General features: G+C 34.8%; 1 long non-coding RNA gene across 1 annotated transcript in view; it reads left to right on the top strand.

Moving 5' to 3' along the window:
• The window catches only part of LOC109491375, a 47,586-nt gene extending 34,013 nt beyond the window's left edge, over positions 1-13,573 (top strand). The window contains exons 3-4 of the long non-coding RNA XR_002162362.3: positions 12,361-12,495; positions 13,045-13,573. This is a non-coding gene — a long non-coding RNA (uncharacterized LOC109491375). The remainder of the gene's footprint in view (positions 1-12,360; positions 12,496-13,044) is intronic.
• The last annotated feature ends 2,271 nt before the right edge of the window (positions 13,574-15,844 follow it).

Here is a 15,844-nt window from a genome sequence, read left to right as displayed (position 1 = left end):
ATCAAACTGAAACCTACCACAGTGCTAATTATTTACATTTAAACTTGCTTTTGGAGCTAGTGATGCTGGGAAGAAAATCCTTAAAACTTTTATTAGAGGCTCTTAAGTTAATGAGGCCTTGAATTACAGTATTTGATATTGTTGTGTGCTTGTGTTTGGGGGTATAATTTTAAGTTGCAGCTACAATATAAACTCTGGTTTAATTATAATTTATTAAATTATTTCTATGGGGGCATCATGTCTTGGTTTCATGGATTCACTTATATAATTCCTTGATGGCCACTGGCCCAGTACAAAGTCAATGCTTTTGTATATTCCCTCACTCTGTTCCTAGCTGTACTCACAATTCCCTTTTGGATCACGTTTTACTTCCTTTCTACAAGCTCAAATCATGACCCCCATTTACAAACTGACTTAACTGTCATTCTTTTTTGATATTCTTTTGATTATAAAGTTAAGCACATTTTCTATCTTTTTAAATCCAGAAATACTTGACAAAACCCAGATTTTTAATCCACAATAATAAAGTCATTTTAAGGAACTATCTGTATAATGGTTTCACTCCCTAATTATTAAACTAAGATAGGACTGACCAACTGTTTAACTGGTATACCTATACCTACATGCTATGCCTGTAAAGATATGGTATAATGGTCATATTTAGAATATTAGTGTGCGTATTTGAGAAAACTATTGCTGAAGAGAGCTATTTCAAATTTTCATTGCAAAAATTTTGAAACGTGTGGCCAATTTATAATCAAATTTGTCCTAAGTGGCAAAAATATCACTAATCCTTTTTATTGGGAAGCACCTAGGTCACATGCTCTGCATTATTATGCCTCTTTGCTCTCAAACTCTTTGCTTACACTTTTTAGCTTAGACCGTACAGTGGATTGCAAATGTCTACATTTCTGCCATTCCCCAGTCTGTGAATAGCATAAGGGCAACATCTGATTTATTTATTTCAGAGTCCTTCATAGCTGGCACAGCTGTAGAGTTCAACTAGACAACCCTTGCATTTTATGAGGATGTTTGAGTTTAAAGAGGTTAAGTGATTTGCCTCAGAAAATAAAACTGTCTCTTGACAACAAGCTAGACCTTTGCTTTTTTTCTAAACCAAACATTGATAACAAAGACATTGACAGAAGACTATGAATGATTTTCCACTTATGGAAGTGGATCTTTTGCCTATGGTAGACAACATCGCTCAACAATATTTAATAAAATTTGTATTTGGCACTATAATATCCACACTGTGGATTGTGCATGGTAAATTACTCTTTCAACAATCACTGTATTCTAATTGAGCTCACCTTGCCTTCAATTGCTGTGTTAGAAGAGGAACTGATTAATTTTAATTATACAATATAAATGTATTTCTAAATATCAGTATGAACCTAAGTTTTCCTCCTTGAATCTCAGCCATGTTGAAGAACACTGTATTCTAGTTCTGAATGGGTGAATTATCATTTGATAGTTTTTTTTGAAACATTGACGAGAAGGAATAGTATTCTGCTGCCTATCTGAGATGTTTAAATTTGATTAATACATGGTTATTTCATGAAAAAGTTTCAGTTTAGACAATTCTACAGGCCATGAATATTTTTTTCCCAACTGGCAGCATCCAGTTCAGAATGTACTTCTTTTGTGATTTAGCTATACAATCTTTGATGCTATGCTTAGTTTTATTCAGTTGTACTTCCTTGGTCCTCACCAAGAAGGAAGTATAGAGGTGGATAAATTTCAAGTTGCAAAGTGTGGGCATGACTGTTCCCCAAGGCCTTCTGTACTAATTTTTTATTAGGACTCCAGCACTGTTGAAAAGATCATAGGGGTAATAGAACATGTTAGAATTCAGTTTACTTTATAACCCACCTCTTGTCTACTTACTTAGATCTGTAAGGATGGTATTACATGCCATTAACAGAAGTGCTTTTTTTTTCCATTTTAACATTACCATTTTCATAATCTCATTCTTTTTAGTCCCTTATGACACTCTCTGGAACTGGAAGCTGGACTATCTGCTATGGTTGGTGTCTCTTGTTTTGTTCTTCCCCCTCTGACTTTCACAAAATGAGTGGATATGCTGATTAACTCCCTTCAAAGAGACATCACACATTATCATTAAAATCTCATCAATGAAGTAGTTTTCAGAATTGCATTTGTTTCCTATGATTTGCCCATGGGACTTTTCAGTAAAAGGAAGATTTCCATTTTAAGAGATTGTAAAATTGTCTCAAGCTTCACCTCCTTGATGACTTTAATCTAAAAAAAGGTCACTGCTACCCTATTATAATAAGGTTGCTGAGAAGGACCAAGAGAAAACAAAATCTGCAATGGAATCTTGGGCCATAAATATATTCGTAAAGGTTTGTTACTTCAGTTGAAAACTCAGGGTATTACTATTTCAGCTGTACTAATAACAACAGCAGTCTGAGCTGGTGTAGATCCATGTTTACACGGTCAGCACCTATGTGGCAAGACATGAGCTTTGTAGCTTTTCCAAGAATTGCCAAATGGCAATAACAACAATAAAATAAAGACATATTTCTAACAAAAACCAAGGCTATGATCATGTCTAGTAGGAAAGTTACCAGGAAATTTCATTGGGACCAAACATAGCTTCTAATGATTATATTCCTTAGAAAGAGTCATATTTTGACATTACAAATGTTGCAAAATAAAATAAGTTTATCTATATTCTCAAGGATAAGAGGATAAATTCTGAAATAAAATTAAATAATATAATCTGATTAGAAGGAATGCATAAACAGAAGTTAATGCACCCTTCCTCATTTACCTTAGATTCCTATGAAATTGGGGAACTCAGAAGTTAAGCCTGTTTTATCAATATGATTCTGGCTACAAATTTGAAAGATATTTGGTGTGGTTAAGATGGCATACTGTGGGATTAGTTCTGATCCTTGGATTTTAAGCAGGTTATGTTAGGAAAAGTAAAGTCTTTCATCATACTTCCTACACACTTGTGCTACTCGGTGCTTTAAAATTCTACTTCTATATTAGCCATAATTAGACATCTGTCTTTACTATACATTGCAGGACAAATTATTATCTTGATGTGTATTCTTTTAGAAAATTAAATGTTAATTGCATCATTATGCCTTAAAAAAACACAACACACAACCCTTGTATTACGTTCAGTTGCAAATGTTGAATATGGATTTGGGTTTCCTCTTCCTAACATTTGTATTTCTCACAAGATGCTATCATGTAAGCCATGTCATGTGAATGATTTTTAGAGGAAAACACATTTAAGAAAGCAAGTTTGATCGTGAACTGGCAAACATTTTATTCACTCTTTTTTTTTTTTTTTTTGAAATCAGGGAATGGAGTAACTATCAAGTATCTGAACATTTTCCTTTAAGCCCCAAATTTAGTGTTTATATAGACATAGGCATTTTTCTTAAATTGCACTATTGTATGCCATTGTGGAAAGAATTTACTAATGAAAACCTTTTCTTGATGTTTTTCTTAATTATGGATGCTATTGCATTCTTTTAAATAAAATACCTCTAAAATTACTGAGGTATGTAAAATTGTCTATTCCTACACTTATCCCTAAACTTCTATGATTTGCGCATTCTGTACCAGTTTTTCAGAATCTCTGGCATTTTGTTCAATTAGGAAATACCAAATTAACTTTCTCCTTATAACTAAGAATTAGTATCTAATAGTCACTAACACAACACAAGCTTTGCTTCAGAAAATCTGGGTTTAAGTATAGGAGGTATAATGGAACTTGGTTAAATTAATAACCTTAATGAAGCCTCAGCTTTATCATCAGTAAAATGGCAACAATAACAGAATGTAATCTATGGTGTTGTACTGAGATTTAATTAAAATAGAGCATGTAGAGCCACTAGAGTAATAATAAGCAGTCAATAAATGTTATCTATTGCTAATTCTATGACTCTAAGAACAATGCTTATTAAATTGGGCCTTTGAACTGAAATCTAAGAGTTGAAAATCAGCTGTGCAAAGACTGGAATACAAGCATGCAAGTAAAGTTGCAGCTGAGACGTGCTTGAGTTACCAAGAGCATTTCTGAGTCACAGAGATGAAGTTAGCATACTGTTAGTAAAAATTTGAGATAAAGTAGGTGACACAATGTAAAGATCATTCATGAAGGACATGTAGAACGTGGTAGAAAACTTGATTGTTTTCTTAGTGTGGCAAGAACCATTGCATGAGTTTATGTAGTGAAGTGGTCATGATTTGATTTAGGTTTTAAAAAATGTTACTCTCAGGGTGCTGGGGTGGCTCAGTTAGTTAAGTATCTGACTCTTGATCTCAGTTCAGGTCTTGATCTCAGGGCTGTGAGCTCAGGCCCTGCATTGGGCTCCACAATGGGCATAAGAAGCCTACTAAAAAAATATTACTCACATTGCTTTTTGTATGGGAAACTGTGTAGATAAAAGTAGAGAGGTAGCAAGAAGTGTAGTGTAGGTAAAAAAAAAAATGGTGATGCAGATTAAGATGATGATTCATAGATATTAAGAGAAACAGATGTTTCTCTCTTAATGTTTCCTTACTTGGGTACCATAATTGATTTCTGGTTCCCCATGAGAAGTAGAGGCCTGCTCATATTTTCAGCTGGGTGCTTTCCAAATGCCAATGTTCTATATAAATGTGTATATATTTATACATTACCATTTTATGATTATAACATCCCCATGAGTTCATTGTGGGTTGGATTGCAACCCTGTCATAAATTCATGGCTTGAAGTTTTAACCCTCATTGCCTCAGAATGTGACCTTATTTGGAAATAGGTTGTTGCGGTATCTAGTCAGGTCTAGATCAGGTCATTGTGGAACAGGATGGGCCCCTAATCCAATGATGACTGGTGGTCTCATAAAAAATCACCATGTGAAGAGACCACACACCGGGAGAACAACATGGGCAGATTACAGTTTTGTGCCGTAGATAAGGAACTACAGGAATTGAATAGAAAGTCCTGCACCAGATCCTTCTTTTGTACTTTCAGAGGGAGCATGATCCTGCTAATACCTACAATTTGGACTTCTACCTCCAGAACTATGAGGCAACAAATGAATCTTGTTTTAAGCCACCCAGTTTGTTGTACTTTGTTGCAGAATAATAGAGTTATATGCTATTACTATTATCTTGAGGAAACCAAGGCAGTTAGGCTATATAATTAATCTAAGATCACAAAATAGTAAATATTAGAGCTGAGACTTAAAGTAAGCCAATATGACTCCAGAGACTAAATTATTTTTTTAATTTTTTTAATGTTTATTTTTGAGAGAGAGACAGAGCACGAGTGGGGGAGGGGTAGAGAGAGAGGGAGACACAGAATCCAAAGCAGGCTCCAGGCTCTGAGCTGTCTGCACAGGGCCTGACGTGGGGCTCGAACTCACAAACCATGAGATCATGACCTGAGCTGAAGTCTGATGCTTAACTGACTGAGCCATTCAGGTGCCCTGACTAAATTCTTGATAATGACACAAACTACTTCAAATTTGACGTTAAGATATCCCTCAAGTGTAACAAATTGTCTCTTGACTCTATTTTTTTATCTGATACATAGACATTAAAATTCTTCTTATAACAATGGGAGTATTTCAAGAAGCATATTTGAATTAATTAATTTAGCTTTAAGTATAATCATAACAGTTTATTAGTTGGAGTTTATAATAATTTTTATACTTATGGTAATTTTTATATTTTATGATAAAGCATATGATAAGTAACTTTTCTTCAGAAAATATGTTAGAGTATCATATAAATTAAATGTTAGATACTCATAATTACTTGAGAAGTTGCTCATTCTCTAATCAACCTATTTTTTTTTTCAAATCTGCAATACGCTTTTATTAATTATGGTCACAATGATGTACATTCTATAGTGTATTTATTTAGTTTATGACTGGAAGTTTGTGTCTTTTTTTATTATATGAAATTTATTGTCAAATTAGTTTCCATACAATACCCAGTGCTCATCCCAAAAGATGCCCTCTTCAATGCCCATCAAGTACCCTCCCCTCCCTCCCACCCCCCCATCGACCCTCAGTTTGTTCTCAGTTTTTAAGAGTCCCTTATGCTTTGGCTCTCTCTCCCACTCTAACCTCTTTTTTTTTCTTTCTTTTCCCTTCCCCTCCCCCATGGGTTTCTGTTAAGTTTCTCAGGATCCACATAAGAGTGAAAACATATGGTATCTGTCTTTCTCCGTATGGCTTATTTCACTTAGCATAACACTCTCCAGTTCCATCCATGTTGCTACAAAGGGCCATATTTCATTCTTTCTCATTGCCACGTAGTACTCCATTGTGTATATAAACCACAATTTCTTTATCCATTCATCAGTTGATGGGCATTTAGGCTTTTTCCACAATTTGGCTATTGTTGAGAGTGCTGCTATAAACATTGGGGTACAAGTGCCCCTATGCATCAGTACTCCTGTATCCCTTGGGTAAATCCTAGCACTGCTACTGCTGGGTCATAGGGTAGGTCTATTTTTAATTTTTTGAGGAACCTCCACACTGTTTTCCAGAGTGGCTGCACCAGTTTGCATTCCCACCAACAGTGCAAGAGGGTTCCCGTTTCTCCACATCCTCTCCAGCATCTATAGTCTCCTGATTTGTTCATTTTGGCCACTCTGACTGGCATGAGGTGGTATCTGAGTGTGGTTTTGATTTGTATTTCCCTGATGAGGAGCGACATTGAGCATCTTTTCATGTGCCTGTTGGCCATCTGGATATCTTCTTTTTTTTTTTTTAATTTTTTTTTAACGTTTATTTATTTTTTGGGACAGAGAGAGACAGAGCATGAATGGGGGAGGGGCAGAGAGAGAGGGAGACACAGAATCCGAAACAGGCTCCAGGCTCTGAGCCATCAGCCCAGAGCCTGACGCGGGGCTCGAACTCACGGACCGCGAGATCGTGACCTGGCTGAAGTCGGACGCTTAACCGACTGTGCCACCCAGGCGCCCCTGGATATCTTCTTTAGAGAAGTGTCTATTGATGTTTTCTGCCCATTTCTTCACTGGATTATTTGTTTTTTGGGTGTGGAGTTTGGTGAGCTCTTTATAGATTTTGGATGCTAGCCCTTTGTCTGATATGTCATTTGCAAATATCTTTTCCCATTCCATTGGTTGCCTTTTAGTTTTGTTGATTGTTTCCTTTGCTGTGCAGAAGCTTTTTATCTTCATGAGGTCCCAATAGTTCATTTTTGCTTTTAATTCCCTTGCCTTAGGGGATGTGTCGAGTAAGAGATTGCTACAGCTGAGGTCAGAGAGGTCTTTTCCTGCTTTCTCCTTTAGTGTTTTGATGTAATCAACCTATTTTTGAAGGATTTTTATAAGCCCTCAAATTTAGAAGAAAGCCATTATTTAGCTTTTTATCTCCTAATCCAATTGTCCAATTATTTTTTAATATGACACATAGAAATGTTAGGTACCAGGTAAATGTAGTTTGTGGCCTATTTTCAGTCATACTCTTCCATGTAATGATTACTAGAAGTTTAAACACAAAATACATGTGTTTCCATTAGTATTGTTTGTAAGAAGGAGGGTCTAAACTGAATTTAAAAGCTTAAGGAGATCTTAGTGTTCCTGTGAAAAATATGCTTGTTTTGGGGACTGCCTTGATTTTTCATTTTCTTCTCAAACTGGAGGTCTATGTTATACAAACTTTAAAGAAAAAGTTCTCTCATCTAAAGAATTCCAAAGTGATCTGACTTAATAATAGCTTAATCAGAGAAAAAACGTTCTTATTTTACTGACAAAAACAGGCATCCATAAAAAATAAAAAAAGTAATCTCAGAGGCTATGAAGTTATCTACTCCTACCATCTAATGCTGTAGAGAAAAAAAATTGAAGCTCAAAAAGAAATTCTGGGCTAAATATTCAAAATGAGGTAGTGGCACAGCCTAAAATAACGGCATACTGGTTTCTTGACTTTCAGATTTTGCTCTTTCCAAAAAAAAAAAAAAAAAAAGATTTTGCACTTTCTGCCACATTATGCTGCCTTTCTTGACTTCACTATATTAAGAAATGATTTTTTTAAATCCTCTTGTTTTATATCCTGTGTACTTGTCCTATGTACTCCTTACTAGTTAAAGAGGTTCCAGTGGTCAGCATTGCTATTTAAAAGCACTCTTAATTTCTTAACTATTGTTCTTGCATCTACATTGCAATTGCATAGTTTTATTTTTCTTGAGAATGTCTTTTTCTCAGATAATAAATTTACCTTTAAATAGGAAAAATCACCTTTCTTCTATTCCCATTTCTATATCCATTGCTCTCGAGATATGCTTCCTAATTAGACAAATGGTTGTCACCTAATTAACTGAACTCTAATTTTGACATGTCTGCTCACTACCTTCCTCTTGAGTGAGACAAGCCCTCGGGATATGAAAGCTTGTCATTGTAGTTTCTGACTGTGAAGGGTTATAGTTCACATAATTGCTGAACATTTTATTTGTCATTCAGCCTTTTCCTTGCCTCTTGCTAGGAAAGTACTACTTGCCGCAAAAAATATATTTGTCTCTCTTAACCTTTACTGACCCAAGCCAGCTCTTAATCGCCCAAACTAGATCACAGTCACAGGTGCACAGTTTCTATGTTGAAGGCAAAAACAGATATTGTAATTTTAACCACTCCAAACTAACTCTATGATTTTTAAAAGAATAAAGGACAAAGGAGAGGTTTTAGGGCACCCTGCCTACCCACTTACATGGCTTTAATGTAATGACTCCAGCCTCACTTGCAAAATATCCATAGTTTTTTGGAATACTTTGGAAAATCATGTTGGGTTAGGTAGACTTGGATGGTTGGCCATAAATATAAAGATGAGGTCACCTCAATTTCAGTCATGCTGCCCACTGTCTGAATGTATTTCTCGTTATTTGGTTTAAGGGGTATCAATCACTTGAGCCATATTATCTCTCAGCAGCAACATGGTTCTTCATTCCTTGTCAGGATGTGCAAATCCATAACCAGAAGTAGGTCAATTAAACTTTCAGGTACACGTCTGTAAATCATATGTTGTCTGAATGTCATCTGAAGGTCTTCTGGGCAGTGACACTGAAAAAGCAAATTTCATTTAAAGAAGTAATATATACTTTTGTAAATTTTCTTTACAATTGCTTTATTGCTAGTTGCATGTTGGCTGAGTGAATACCTTATTTCTCTTTTCAGAACATAGCTAGACTTATCTAAGAGGAGACAACATCTGAATAAATGTGCCTTAAGCAACATGGTTCTCCTACAGAACAATGCATTTTCTTAAGAAATACCTAAAGTCATAGCAATTATTTTAGCAAGTGGCAGAAATTCTATTATTTAATGTACACTAATGTACAACTTAAGGAAAATAAGCATTGCAGATCACATTACCTTTAAAACAGAATGTTCATCAGGGAGAAGTAGCTGTTTGACATCCTTTCGTATTGTATTCTGTCAAACACTTAGCAACACAAGTAATTTTCAGCAACCTTAGGGCATGCCTCCTCTTGGATTTCAGAAAAACAATGTTTTCACGGCAAAGTAATGAACACCTAATAAGCATTAAGAAAACTCCTACTGGTTGATTAGCTGATCTGTCTTTATGAGTGCCATTCTTCCATTCATTAATATATTTGATGACTACTCTCCCAGGAAATGAAGAAAATTGTTTTTGCCAATTAAAACATTAGCTAATCATGTGATTAAAATGAAGCCCCAAAAAGCAGAGTCCAATGAAGGTTTTCAGTGAGCACATCAAGATCTACCAAAAAAGTCTCCAAAATTTTTATTGCCACGTCCTTTCTCTAATGGACTAAGAGTCACAAGATTGAGGAGACCAGACACTGAAATTATATATATATGTATATATATATATATATATATATATATATATATATATATATATATACTCTTCTGTTCACCCTACATACTTATTAACCAAGGCACAGTCAGTCATTATATTAAAAAATAAATCAAGGAACACAGATAAGAAAAACAAAAGAAAAAAAATCCATCACCCTAAATCCAACCACACATGGTTAAGCAGTCCTATTATTTCGTATAAACTTTTTCAGATATTTTTCCCATGATTTTGTGTTGATATATTACTGGCATCACAACGCACTCTGTTCTGTAATTTGCATTTGTTAGTAAATATTTTTTATTACTCTTTCTTTATCAAGAAGCAAATAACTACATTTTAATTCGATAGGGCTGTATATATTTTAATAATTAAGTTTTAACATTCCATAATTTTGATAAACAGACTCCTAATATAGACCTTAAATTTTTTCCAAATTAAAAAAAAATTACAAAGAGCCTTCTTATATGTGGTTAAGCAGATATTTAAAATGATTTACATGAAATTTTTTATTTAGCATATACCATATTATATTTTTATATTTGGGTATTGTCCTATATTTTCTTTTATTTTCATTAATTGTTGACACATTTTGATATTATTGCTATATTTTAATTTACCATCTTCTATAATATCAAACCTGAATAACCAATTTGTTTGTCAGTCATTTCAACAACAGTGATGTTACAAAGAAAAAAGTTTATATATTTTCCCCATTTTATCATATAAGATATTTAAGAAGATATGTTTTTAGTTGTCTAAATTGAATAAAATTAATGACACAATGTTTTTCATCAAGGACATTAAAACTTGAAACTGGCATTTTATTCTCCTGCAAGTGGATGACTTTGAAGATATAATAACTATGAGTAAAGTTTGGTGTCATTGCCAGAAATTTCACCCACCATTGCTTTTGTATCATTGGTGTAAATGTTAGCACAGTGAAGAAAGGGTAAATAATGCCTTAGTGTTTTATGAAAATAGTTTCCACTTTAGGTCTACCCAGAAGCAACTTAGAATCATCTATCAGTCAGCAAATCACTTTTGTCTACCACTGACCTCATTGGAATGAATTTGTCTTTTAGTCCATGTGGTCTGTAGAATTATTCTCTCACTGAATATCTACTGAGCACATTTCTAGTCTGGGAATACATTAGTGAACAAAACAGTGACTTAAATTCATTGCTGTCTTTTAAAGTGCATGGATGGTCATAATATATGAAAATATTAAAAATATTGAATATAAGCTGATCAGAAGTATTACAGAATATTGTAGATGTGATTCCCAATACATTGAATTTTATGGGCACTTCAACTTTAAGCCTTGGTAATTGGCTCATGACTAATGCATTTTTTCTAGATAAATAGATATCTCTGGTATAAACTTTGTTTAAACAGATCCTTCAGCTTTTGATCCCACTTTGAAAGTTACTTACTAAATTAACTATTTAGAAATACTGGTGCTGCCTATTTTGGGGGGAAAGTTATATCAATGAAATCTTGTCAGCTAATAGGAGACAAAGAAAATGTATTAGTCAAATACCGTAAGAATCCTAGTGCTAGTGAAGTTTTCAGGAAATGGAGCTTAATCAGTGGATTGCAAAATATTTTTATGAGTTCCTTGTATGTTCTCTCTTAATATCCCACTAAAATACCTGTCTGTCAGGAAAAACAACAACTGAAAAATACAATTAAGTCAGTGAAAACTAAGGCTTTGACCAACCTATTTCTAAAATCGGAGACGTTTCACTGGGTAAAAACAAGTAGGGACATTAAGAAACATAACTAGTGACTCATAGATGTAACACTATCAGGAAAGTATGGTTTTCCTGGAAGTAGCTAACAAAGGCTCAGACCTGCCCCCTTGCTGGTTTAGAGATGCCTTATTTTACCTACTAGAAAACTTGGATAACTAGAAATACAGTACAGTTTCATCTTTATCAGTTTATACCTTTCCAAAAAAGCTTTCTGAGACTTCTTCACTTATATTCCATCTGTCAGAAAGTTGAGTAGGTACTGCTGGCCAAGGTTTTCTTCTGGGAGCTATAGTTGCGCCACATAAGATTTATAAGGAAAAACAAAATCCAAAGGAGCCATAGGGCAATATATTTTCAAATTAAAATATCTAAAAGGCAGGCCTTAGTGAAGCATTAGCAGCCCGGTCTAGGAGATTTGTCCTGAGCAAAGGTACTAAAGATGTCAGGCTTCATGTTAAGAGATGTATTCATTCATCTCAGGCTGTAGATTGGAGAGCAGGATGCTATAAGCAACAGATAAATGGTGGCAATAGCAGAGGAATGGCCCCATTTTTTTTCCTTGGCAAACATTGGGTCTGTTTGGACCTGTATTCTATCCAAGATACGTAAGCAGAACAATATTAAAAATCCAAAATGTAGAATATATTTTGAAAAATAAGAGAAAAGCCGTATTAGATTATGGACTTGTAGGAAAAGCTGATGAAAGTTCATCAAATAAAGGAAAAAATAGAGACTTTAAATTTATGTTCTTAAAAAGGTACAAGGAAGTATCACCTCTATGAAAATAAAGTGAGAAGTCATAAAGCAACATCTGGAAGAATGATAGCAGACCAAAGATTTATAACATCCTATTGAGATGCAAGCATTCCAGTGAAAGTGGAGAAACTAACAGGTAATTGAATATGTAATAACAAAATTATGGTCCATTCACTTAGGAGGTTGGGAAGAATACACTGAGAAAAATTGCAGCAGTGATTCTCAGGACATTTTGAGAATTTCTCCTAGAATATCAGGTGTAAGGCCAGTAACACAAACTTTCTAAAAATGCGATGGTTGGCATTGTGGATAAAGAAAAAAAAAAGAGGCACAAACTCATATAATTTGCTTCATAGCATAAAGAAAAAAATCAAACATAACAGAAGAAAGATGATTTCCTGATTTGACAAATTACTGGGATGCTATCCTTAAAGTGCTTACCAAATTTAGACAAAATTAGTGAAAAGGGAATCATGCATTACATTTTGAGTTACAATGATAAAAGGAAAACATTACCAATACACTACCATGCAAAAACTATCAGCTTACTTATGAAACAGAAAAACCATATCAAATTATATTCAGATTTGATCTCTAAAAGACTGTCAGGAAAATGTTGATCAGTATTTAGAGATTTTTTAAACATTTATGTTAATCATTTGCTACCCAATAATTCTGATTCCAGATACAACATTGAGTGCACAGAATGATCTCAATTTCCTACTCAATAATGACAGAAGAAAGAAGACTAAATTTGTCAGTACAAAATGTGTGCCCAAAATATGTACTGGCCCAACAATGTGACCTTTTTGCTTGCTGTGGGAAATATATTCTGATTTTCCAGATGGATGCCTTAGAATTTGTAAGCTTGATGATATTAAAATTTCAGAGTATTCTACATTCTCTATTTACTCAGATTCTACTCTCCCCAAATAAATGTTTGTTTGCAAATTGACTGGCCATGAAGATACTCACAAAGAGAAAATTTTCCAGCAGAAAAACTTGTGTCCAGATTTCCTTTGGAGTTATAACTTTGCAGTTCTTGAATATGGATAATTTGGCATATGACTTATATGTCAATCCAGAATATTTTTTAAAAGCAAATCCCTCCCTAAGGAACAGAAATATTCTTAGTTTGTGAGAAAATTCAGTGTCTAAATGATGTAGGGCAAAACTTTGGACTGTGAAATACTTACTGATGGATATGAGGCTTCTGTGGGCCCAACTAACTAGTTTTACCTTTCTTATTTAAATTTTTACTTTAACATTAGGTTACAGACTGAATTCTTAATTTTCATAGTAACTACAGGAGAAAATTCTACTTTTTCTTCATGTTTTTTTTGTGAGATAATTAAGTCTTTAAAAAGAAAGGAAAATTGACATTATTCATAGTTTGTTGCCTTGAAAGCCTCCTTAATTAGCATATTATATAGACATTTGTGCAATATGCAGACAATAAAAATTCATTTTCATATAAATTCCACCACTACCTTTCAAATCCTGTTTTCATATATTGAAATTCTTTGTACTCATTCTAATTCCTGGCATTTGCCTACAAAGCAAATAATATAAGCACGTTATAAATGTTTTAAAATGATATATCTTGAAGCAAATAATATGATGGTTTCTGAAATTTGATGTCAGTGAAATCTCTTGAATCCTACATCATTCCACCAACCCTTCTATTACCTCAACTTTTCCTAGACATACTCAATGGATAAAATTGAAAGTAATAGAAGTCGCGGTTACTATTATCATCAGTGAAGCACCTATCAACTGTTAAAAAACATGATAAGCTCAGGTTTCTTAAGTGGCAGAGTACAGTTCAGTTCAGGCGTACTGCAACAATAAAAAGGATGAGAAATCTCCGAAGGCAGCATTTTGAAAATGCCAGTTCGTTGATTAAGGCTCAAAATCTGGAAATGATACACTGTAGCTCTTATACCTGGTCTCTGAGTAATTTCTCCATCTTCAAGAAATATACACATGTGTGCAGCTGAGCGGCTTTCTTCTTGCTATTTTTCTCTGACAGACACTTGAGAGTTAGTGGAGGCTAGTTATCCCCTAGCTAAAGGTGCATACTACAGAAATTCACCGAGTCGCCTGCTGGAGGATGTGGTTACTAGAACTGAACGTTTTATTTGGATAAAAGAAAATAGAACTGAAGTTGACTATATATCAAAACCAACTGTTTTTCTGAAACTGAAGCTTTGTATAAAGCAAGGACATGAAACTGGTCATTACATATCCTGACATGTATGAAATAAGGAGATTTTTGTGGTGGACTGCTAAAGTCAGAAGAAATTGTCACACCATATATAAGTTTTCTGGTATAAGTTATATCTCTGGTATGGGGGAAATAGAATGGAATTGCTTACTTATATGCATGTGAAAAACATAATGGAAACTAAAGTTACACTTTTTCATCTTGAGACAAAACTGCTTGTATCAGTTATTTATGGCTGTGTAGCAAAGTATCCCAAAACGAGTGACTTAGATAATGATAAATATTTATTATACCTCATAACGTTTGCAAGCCTAAAGCATCTTGTCTGAGCAGTTAATTCCATTGGGTTGGGTCTGCTGCTCACTGACATTAAAGAGGGCTGCAGTCTTCTGAAGGATTAACCTGGGGCTAGAAAATCCATGACAAAGTTTACTCATGTATCTGGTTGGCAAGATGGTGTTGGTTGTTGATGAGAGGTCCCAGTTCCTCCACAAGTGGCCTCTGTACAGAGCTGCCTCAGTGTCCTTATGACATGCTGGATGGCTTCTCCCAGAGTGATACAAGAGCTAAAGGCAGAAGTTTTAATGTATTTTTGGACCTATGCTCAAAAGTCACATAACATCATGTCCACAATATCTAATTGATCCACAAATCCGTCTTGTTCAATGAGGGAAGGAACAACCCAAACATGTAAATACAAAGATGTGAGACTCATTGGAGAATGGTAAGGTCAGTCTATCCTTTGGCCTCGCAATGATTCATGTCTACATGCCCACTCCTCATGCAAAATCCACTTGTTTTTTCCAAAGACTCCCCAAATTCACATTCATTTTTAAAAACAAATTTTTTTAATGTTTTTTATTTATTTTTGAGACAGAGAGAGACAGAGCATGAACAGGGGAGGGTCAGAGAGAGGGAGACACAGAATCTGAAACAGGCTCCAGGCTCTGAGCTGTCAGCACAGAGCTGGACGCGGGGCTCGAACTCACGGACTGAGAGATCATGACCTGAGCCGAAGTCGGACGCTTAACCAACTTAGCCACCCAGGCGCCCCCACGTTCATTTTTATTATCCATTCAAATACAGGATCCTGCCTTTGAAATCAGCTTCAGGCATGGGTGAGACATCTCAGGTATGGCCCTTGGAATGGAAGTTCTCTTGATCTGAGGACTTGTTACCTAAGGACACAAGTTATTTGCTCCACTCCATCCCATCCCTCATAAATTCAACATACAATATTGGGGTAGGCATAGAATTA

The sequence above is a fragment of the Felis catus genome, chromosome C2 (assembly GCF_018350175.1).
Source record: "Felis catus isolate Fca126 chromosome C2, F.catus_Fca126_mat1.0, whole genome shotgun sequence".
Taxonomy (NCBI): Eukaryota; Metazoa; Chordata; class Mammalia; order Carnivora; family Felidae; genus Felis; species Felis catus.
This window is presented reverse-complemented; position numbering and strand designations above follow the sequence as displayed.